Source organism: Chrysochloris asiatica, unplaced genomic scaffold, assembly GCF_000296735.1.
Source record: "Chrysochloris asiatica unplaced genomic scaffold, ChrAsi1.0 scaffold00070, whole genome shotgun sequence".
NCBI lineage: Eukaryota > Metazoa > Chordata > Mammalia > Afrosoricida > Chrysochloridae > Chrysochloris > Chrysochloris asiatica.
In genome coordinates, this window is record NW_006408588.1 from 8,623,137 (window position 1) to 8,630,740 (window position 7,604).

The window sequence follows — 7,604 nt, forward strand, 5'->3', positions numbered from 1 at the left end:
CCTATTGTTGTTAATGTGCCGTGGAGTCAGTTCCGACTCATAGCGACCCTGCACAGGGTTTCCGAGGCTGTTAATCTTTACGGGAGCAGAACGCCTCATCTTTCTCCCACGGAGCAGCTAGTAGTTTCATACTGCTGACCTTGCGGTTCGCAGCCCGATTCATAACCACTACGCTACCAGAGCTCCTTATAGCGACCCTGTATAGGGTTTCTAAAGAGCAGCTGGTGAGCTTAAACCACTGATTTTATGGTTCACACTGATTTGGCATTCCAGCACATTAGTTCACATTGTAAATGTTTATTCGTTAAATATCCAAAGGGTACATTTTTCAAGCTGGCCTCCTACCTGCAGGCACCCCACTTTTCTCAGTCCATGGACCTGTAGTCCATTGCTGCTGTCTATCTGTGCAATTGCCTCTGCCACCATCTCTATTGTTGACACTTTTCTGGTTAGGATCCCTCACTCCTCTCGTGTTCTTTCATCTTGATGGTCCCAGGGTCCTCTGTTCCTGAAATGACAAATTAACCTTTCTCCCTTTTATTTACACCTTTTCTACATTTACAGTTATGACAATCACTATTAGACCTGATTAAAAGTTACTTGAAGTTGAATCGTAAAATCCTACCCCCCTCATCACCAGACCCATCGGGACAAGAGGAAAATTATTCAGTAGGGTTTCTGTCTTACTCCCCTCATTATTACATTAAGCACCCTCATGAAAGCTTGTAAGCCAACCACTTTATGTCTTCATAGCCCCCAGTTTTGGTAGTCAAAGTCTAAGTTGCCTGTGCCTATCAACCCAATGTACTGAGGAGACATGCTTGATCCTTGATACGAAAATCCTTCTCTGTTCTGTTGGAATTTTGGGTAGCTTCATCCATAAGCAAAGGTACAGTTGATCAGGTTGAAGCAATTTATGCTTGCTCCCTGTAAGTCTTAACAAGAAGCCTGTTTTCCTGGGTATATTCTAGTCCTCTTTTAGATAATCCAATCTATTATAGGTTGAAGATGGGTTTACAAGCTTTCTATAACCATTTTTCTCAATTATCCTTTAAGTGGGATACCACTTAAATGTCTATACTACAGTAGTTGGCAGGGGAATCCAATATCCACAAAACAGTCAAGCACCTTAACATTCTTTACCCTCTTTTACCCCTTCAGTCTGTGTCTCGATCTTATATCATAGGCCCTTCATATTCCAAGGCTCTTTTCGCTGCTCATGCACTTCAGTTTAGGTGGATTTAGCTGATATTGGCTGTTGCCATTGATCTGGTGTATAGCAGCTGGCATTGACTCTAGCCCAAATGATCTGGTGTATAGCAGCTGGCATTGACACTAGGTGGGGCTGTATAGGGTGCACTGTAGTTGGGCGGCATGGCTGTAGTAACTGCCTTTTGTTGGTGAAGCAAGAAGAGAAAACACATCCACAAGTGAGAAAGTAAGCAGATGAGCAAAACAACAATACAATAATGCAAAAGAAGTAAAAGAACAAAACCAAAATTAAAAAAAGAAAAACCTGGGTACTGCTTTCTGTCCACCAGTTAGTGGTGCCTCTGCACCACCTACTGGCCTCACCTTTACAACAACTCAAGAAACTTCAAGATGATCCTGCTGTGCCTGTCAGTTCTCATAGATAACAGGTCTTTCTTTCTTTCCTTTTTTTTCTTTCTTTTCTTTTCTTCATTCTTCTCTATCTCATAAAATGTTCAGCCATTTCTATTGAGAACTAGTCCAGAACTGGCTAGTGCCAGTTTTGCAAATTTGGAGCAGGGCCTACCTGAGCGGGGTTATTGCGGATAGTTTCTTCCACCTTAAATGAGCTTACAGCCTTGATGTCAACCTCCAAGAAGTTCTGACAGCCAGGAAAGTGGGAGCTTCCCTAGAGGTAAGTCCCATCGGCCACCACAGCTCAGCTCTTACCTACTTTTTTTGCCACATCTGCCCAACTCTGTCTCACAGTAAGCACTTGATCCTCCTCTCTATCCCATCATTTGAAGTTCAGAGTTCCAGGTCTATCTACTGCATGTGTCTCGTCTGGTTTTGCATTTCCTTGCTGCAGAGGGTCTGCACAGCCTTTCTGTCTAGTCTGCCTTCTTTGCAAGTCAAAATTGCTTATTATTGTGTAGTTTAAATTTAGGTTAACTTATTAGAGGGACTGCCAATTAATTTAAATAGATTAGTATATACTGAGTTTAAAAGTTTTACTGCAGAACCGGAAGAATCCAGAATTAAACCAAGACACGCTAAATTTGGGTCAAAGGTACCCATCACAGTGAATGAAGGGTTTTAAAGGTAACTTACTAGCTTATTAGAAGACAATAATACATGTTTTTGTTCAAAATAAATCTTCTCTTACTGTTGCTCTCAGTTGTGCTCCACAGAAGGAACAATTTTAATAGTCTCCTGTGTCTTTACAGTGTTCTCTGTGCATGTACAGACATGTTGTTATTTAAAAAAAAAATGAAAATCATGTACACATAATGTTTTTGTAATTTTTTCATTGAATAATGTATCTCATATTAATTTCTGTAGGACTTTTTTTTGTAGTTCTTCCCCTTTTTTTGAACAATTGATATAATTTTCAGTAGTATGAGTATATCAAATTTTTTATTCTTGCTATTCTAAACAATACAACAGCTAATGATATTGTACATAAATTTTTATGTAATTGGATTTCTGGAATAAAATTGCTGGGTTAAGGGACATGCACATTTGAAAATTGTGTAATGATTGCCCTTACCAGTTTATACTAACATCACATAGGGATGAAAGAAGGAAAGATATCCCATAGTTCTGGAACAGGATTTTTTTTTTATCAGTGTTTTGCCAATTCTATCTCTATTTTTCCTTCATTTGGAATTTGCTAAATCATCTTTTGTAAACTCATGGAAAAAGCAATTAAATTTGTACCTGTTTCTTTCCAATGATGAATATATTATACTGTAAAAATAAGGTTCACATTATACTTATGTCATAATGATTATTTTTAAATATATCTGTGCTATATTGAATTGCCATAAAGTTCCAAGTTGTAATTCATGAGTGCTGTATTCATATAAAGCAAAAGTATAGTAATCAGTATTCATTTGTAATTGGAAATTAATTGCTTTGGTGCAGGGAATTATATCTATTCTCATAAGATTTTCTAGTACTGTTATTTAGACAATAATTTAGGATATTCTTGCTCTTAAAGGAGTTTTATGATTTATAATGTTTTTGACTGATGAAACTGTATGAGTTTGTATATTTGGATAGTTCATGAAATATTTTATTGTTATGAGTCAGTTCTGATTCATACCAACCCAATATAGGGTTTCTGAGGAGTGGCAGATGAGTTTGAACCTCTGATCTTGCACTTTAAACCAACCTTATGGTTGAGTGCCTGCCCTGGAGCACCATGTTTTAGGTGTAATCAATTACCTTACTGTTGATGAGAGTTGATTATTTATTTTTTAATTTACTAGTGAAAAATTAAACCATTTTTGTTAACTAGCAGAGAATAGTCCTACATTTTCATGTTGAATATTGTTGTTATTGTTGTAAAGTACTGTTGAATTGGTTCCGACTCATAGCAACGCTATATTGGGATTCTGAAGAAGAGCTGGTGGGTTTGGACTGCTCTCCTTGTAGTTAGCAGTTCAGTGACTAACTTACTGTACCACACCATGACCCCATGTTGATTATGAGATGTTTATTTTTGCTGACAAATTTTATTTGAATTAGACAACTGGGAAATGACATTGTGTATTAGAGATACTTCTGTACAGATGAACATTGAAAATGTGTGGTATTAAGCTTCTGTGGTAGGCGTAATGTTGAATAATGATGAATTCTTCAGGGGAATGATTATCATGGAAGGCAAATAAACTCAACTTCTGAGTTGTAAGTACATTTAATGCATAGCCACTGATAAAAAATAAGTCATTCTTGCAAGAGTCGTCCCTTTTGCTTCAGACTGTTCTTTAGTTTTATCTGGAATCTCTTTGGTTCCTAAAGTTCGTATTCTCTTAGAACATTTGGTTCTCTGTGTTCTTTTCCTCTCGCATATAAAAAGGTTATGTCACTCATTGGTTTACATTACAGTCTCTTGACAAAGCAATGATTTTTACCCTGACATGTAGAAGCTATCTTGGGAGCGCCTGCCATTATCTATGGGAAGACTTGCAAGTAACAAAAGAGTATTTCTCATGACAAATGAATCTTTCTGATACACCTCTCATTGCAAATTGCTTTCTTAGTTTTAAAATCTTTATTGCTATATGTCATAGCTTAACAATGAGTATATGTAATATGTTAAGTATCATGTGATTTTGCTGAATCATTTTGTTTTTGCTCTTCAAGTTTTGAAGTGACTTTTATGACTATCCATTTGACTTTTTCCTTTTATGTTTTTTTAAAAGGAAATTGATGTGTGTTCTTTTTTAGAGTGGGACTCTGGAAGATGATTCTTTCTTTTTTTTTTTTTTTAAAGTTATGCTGCAATTTTCACAAGTTCTGTTGCTGTGGAGCCTGTGGTTATTATTTTTTTAAACATCTTTTAACAGGTGAATCCATTTTAACCAGTGCCTAAATGTGAAAAACATTCTTCTTGTTAGAAATGTCCTTTGCTTAATTGAAATGAGCATTTCTCATTTAAAATATGAAGAAATTACTAAGAAAATGATACCAACTCTGTTGCCTTTGGGAAAAGAAAGAACTTACATTATTAACTAGATTTCATAAATTAATTTACTGCTATTCCTTAGTAAATGGATATGTGATATGTATGTACTTAAATATTTAGTTTTTTTCTTGGAGATTAACTTTGTGCCATAGTTTACTAAAAGATGAGGAAAAGGGTGTGGACATATAAATATTCTACCTATTTGCTTCCTGAGAAGATCTGCTCCCCAAAAGGAACTTTGAATATCATTCCTCTTTATCTTTAAGGGTCTCAAGTCATGTAGAGTTTTGTAGACTACTTTTCTTTGAAATGTATGTTGTTTCGCTCTTTTTACCTTGAATCCTTACAATATGCAATCTAAAGTTAATGCTTCGCTTATAATATATGAAAGCCTCTTGGCTAGGAATGTTAGAGGGTCATTGATGAGGTTCAGTATGTTTTTTTGTGTCATTAACACCTGTCTTTATATAGTCTTTTGAGTAATCTGCCATGTGCCCTGTACAGTTTTGTCTATGTTAACTCATTTAATCCTCTTAAGAATCTAATAAGGTAGATACTCTATATTGTCATCATTTTGAAAATGAGAAAACTGGGGTGCTGAATGGTTAGTAACTTCCCTACAGTGGCAGAGCCCAAGGTAGATGCAATCTCCAAACACAGTGTCAGGGTTCATTTGCCTCACTCACTAAATAATGGCTGTACACATTTTGGTGGTGTGAATTTATATTTCTGAAAGTTGGGATTTTGGAATCACAGTTTGAAAGGTTATATAATTATATGTCATTAATCAGATTTTGAAAGCTATCTTAATCTCTGGTAGCGTAGTGGTTACGAATTGGGCTGCAAACCTCAGGGTCAGCAGTTCGAAACTACCAGCTGTTCCACAGGAGAAAGATGAGGCTTTCTGCTCCTGTAAAGACTTACAGCCTCGGTCGCTATGAGTCGGAACCGACTCCACGGCATATAACAACAACAACTGTGGTTAAAAAACAGAGGCCCGCTGTCACTCAAGTAGTTAAAAGTAAATCTGGTACAATGTGTTAGAATAAAAGTGATATGGAAACCTGGTGGTGTTGTTATTTGCCATCAAGTCAGTTCTGACCTGTAATAAATAATACAACAAATGAAACACCCCTGATACGTGCTCCATGCTCACATATGCTACTATGTTTGAGACTGTTATTACTGCCCTGGAGTCCCAGTCCATCTCATTGTGGTCTCCCTCTTATTTGCTGACCCTCCACTTTACCAAGCATGATGTCCTTCTCCAGGGACTGGTCCCTCCTGATAATATGTCCAACGTAAGAGAAGTGAAGTCTAGCTATCTTGGCTTCTAAGGAGCATTCTGGTTGTACTTCTTCCAGCACCAATTTGTTTGTTCTTCTGACTGCCTGTGGTACTTTTACTATTCTCCCCCAATGTCTTAATTCAAATGGATCAATTCTTCTGTGGTCCATTTTTCATTTGCATATGTTGTTGTTGTGAAGTGTCATTGAGTCGGTTCTGACCCATAGTGACCCTGTATAGGGTTTCCAAGGAGCAGCTGGTGAGCTTGAACCACCAACCTTGCAGTTCAAATGGCTTTGCAGTCTGACGCATTAACCCACAGTGCTACACACCAGGACTCCATATGCATATGAGGCTCTTGAAAATATCATAGCTTGGGTCAAGTGCACCTTACTCTTTAACCTGACGTATTTGCACTTGAACGCTTTAAAGAGGTCTTGTGTAGCAGATTTGCCTAATGCAATACATTGTTTGCTTTCTTCACTGCTGCTTCCCTGATTGTTGATGGTGTATCTAAGCAAAATGAAGTCTTTGCCAACTTCATTCTTTTCTCCATTTATCTTCATGTTATTTATTAGTCCAGTGGTGGAAAAAATTTTTTTTCTTTATGTTAAGGTACAAACCATAATGAAGGCTATGGTCTTTGATCTTCATGAGTCAGTATTTTAAGTCCTCTTCCCTTTCATCAAGCAAGGTTGTATCATCTGCATATCACAAGTTGTTAATAAGCCTTCCTCCCATCCTGATGCTACATTCTTCATATAATCCAGTGTCTCGGATTATGTGCTCAGCATACAGATTGAATAAGTATGGTGAAAGAATGCAACCCTGGCATACACTTTTCCTAATTTTAAATCATTCAGTGTCCCCTTGTTTGTACTCGAACAGCTGTCTCTTGGTCTGTGTTCAGGTTCTTCAAGAGCACAATTAAGTGTTGCGGAATACTCATTCTCTGCAATATGGTCCATAGTTTATCTTTATTCACACATTTGAAAGCCTTTGCATAGTCAATAAAACATAGGTACATATCTTTCTGGTAATCTGTGCTTTCAGCAAAGATCCGTCTGACATCAACAGTGATATCCCTCACTCCACACTCTTGTCTGAATCTGGCTTGAACCTCTGGCAGCTCCCTGTCAATATACTGTTGCACCCATTTGTTAATTATCTTTAGCAAAATTTTGCTTGCCTGATATTAATGAAATTACCCAATGATTTCCACACACCATTGGTTTAATTCTCCTTGGAATGGGTACCAACATGGATCTCTTGCAATAAGTTGGCCAGATAGCTTCCATACAAATTTCTTGGTATAGATAAGTGAGTGCTTCTAGTGGTGCATCAGTTTGTTAAAAGATTTGATTTTATATTCCATTAATTCCTGGAGCCTTGTTCTTTGTCAATGCCTAGTGCATATTGGACTTCTTCCTTCAGTATCATTGGTTCTTGATCATATGCTACCTCTTGAAATGGTTAGATATGGATCATTTCTTTTTGGTACAGTGACTGTCTGTATTCTTTCCATATTCTCTTTAAAAGAAAAGAAAGTTTTTATTGTGAATTGAGTGAAAATTTACAGGGCACATCATCAGTTTTACATTCAACAAATCATATACTTTGTTTCATTACAATGATTATAATTATTTCTCTCTAT

The 7,604-nt window shown here is 36.9% G+C and overlaps 1 protein-coding gene and 1 pseudogene across 1 annotated transcript in view; one reads left to right on the plus strand and one right to left on the minus strand.

The window, feature by feature from the left end:
* Nucleotides 1-3,675, minus strand: part of LOC102825749 — a 6,204-nt pseudogene extending 2,529 nt beyond the window's left edge.
* CEP128 (centrosomal protein 128kDa) overlaps nucleotides 1-7,604 on the plus strand; it is a 707,284-nt gene that overhangs the window by 24,187 nt on the left and 675,493 nt on the right. The gene's annotated exons all lie outside the window — the stretch shown is intronic.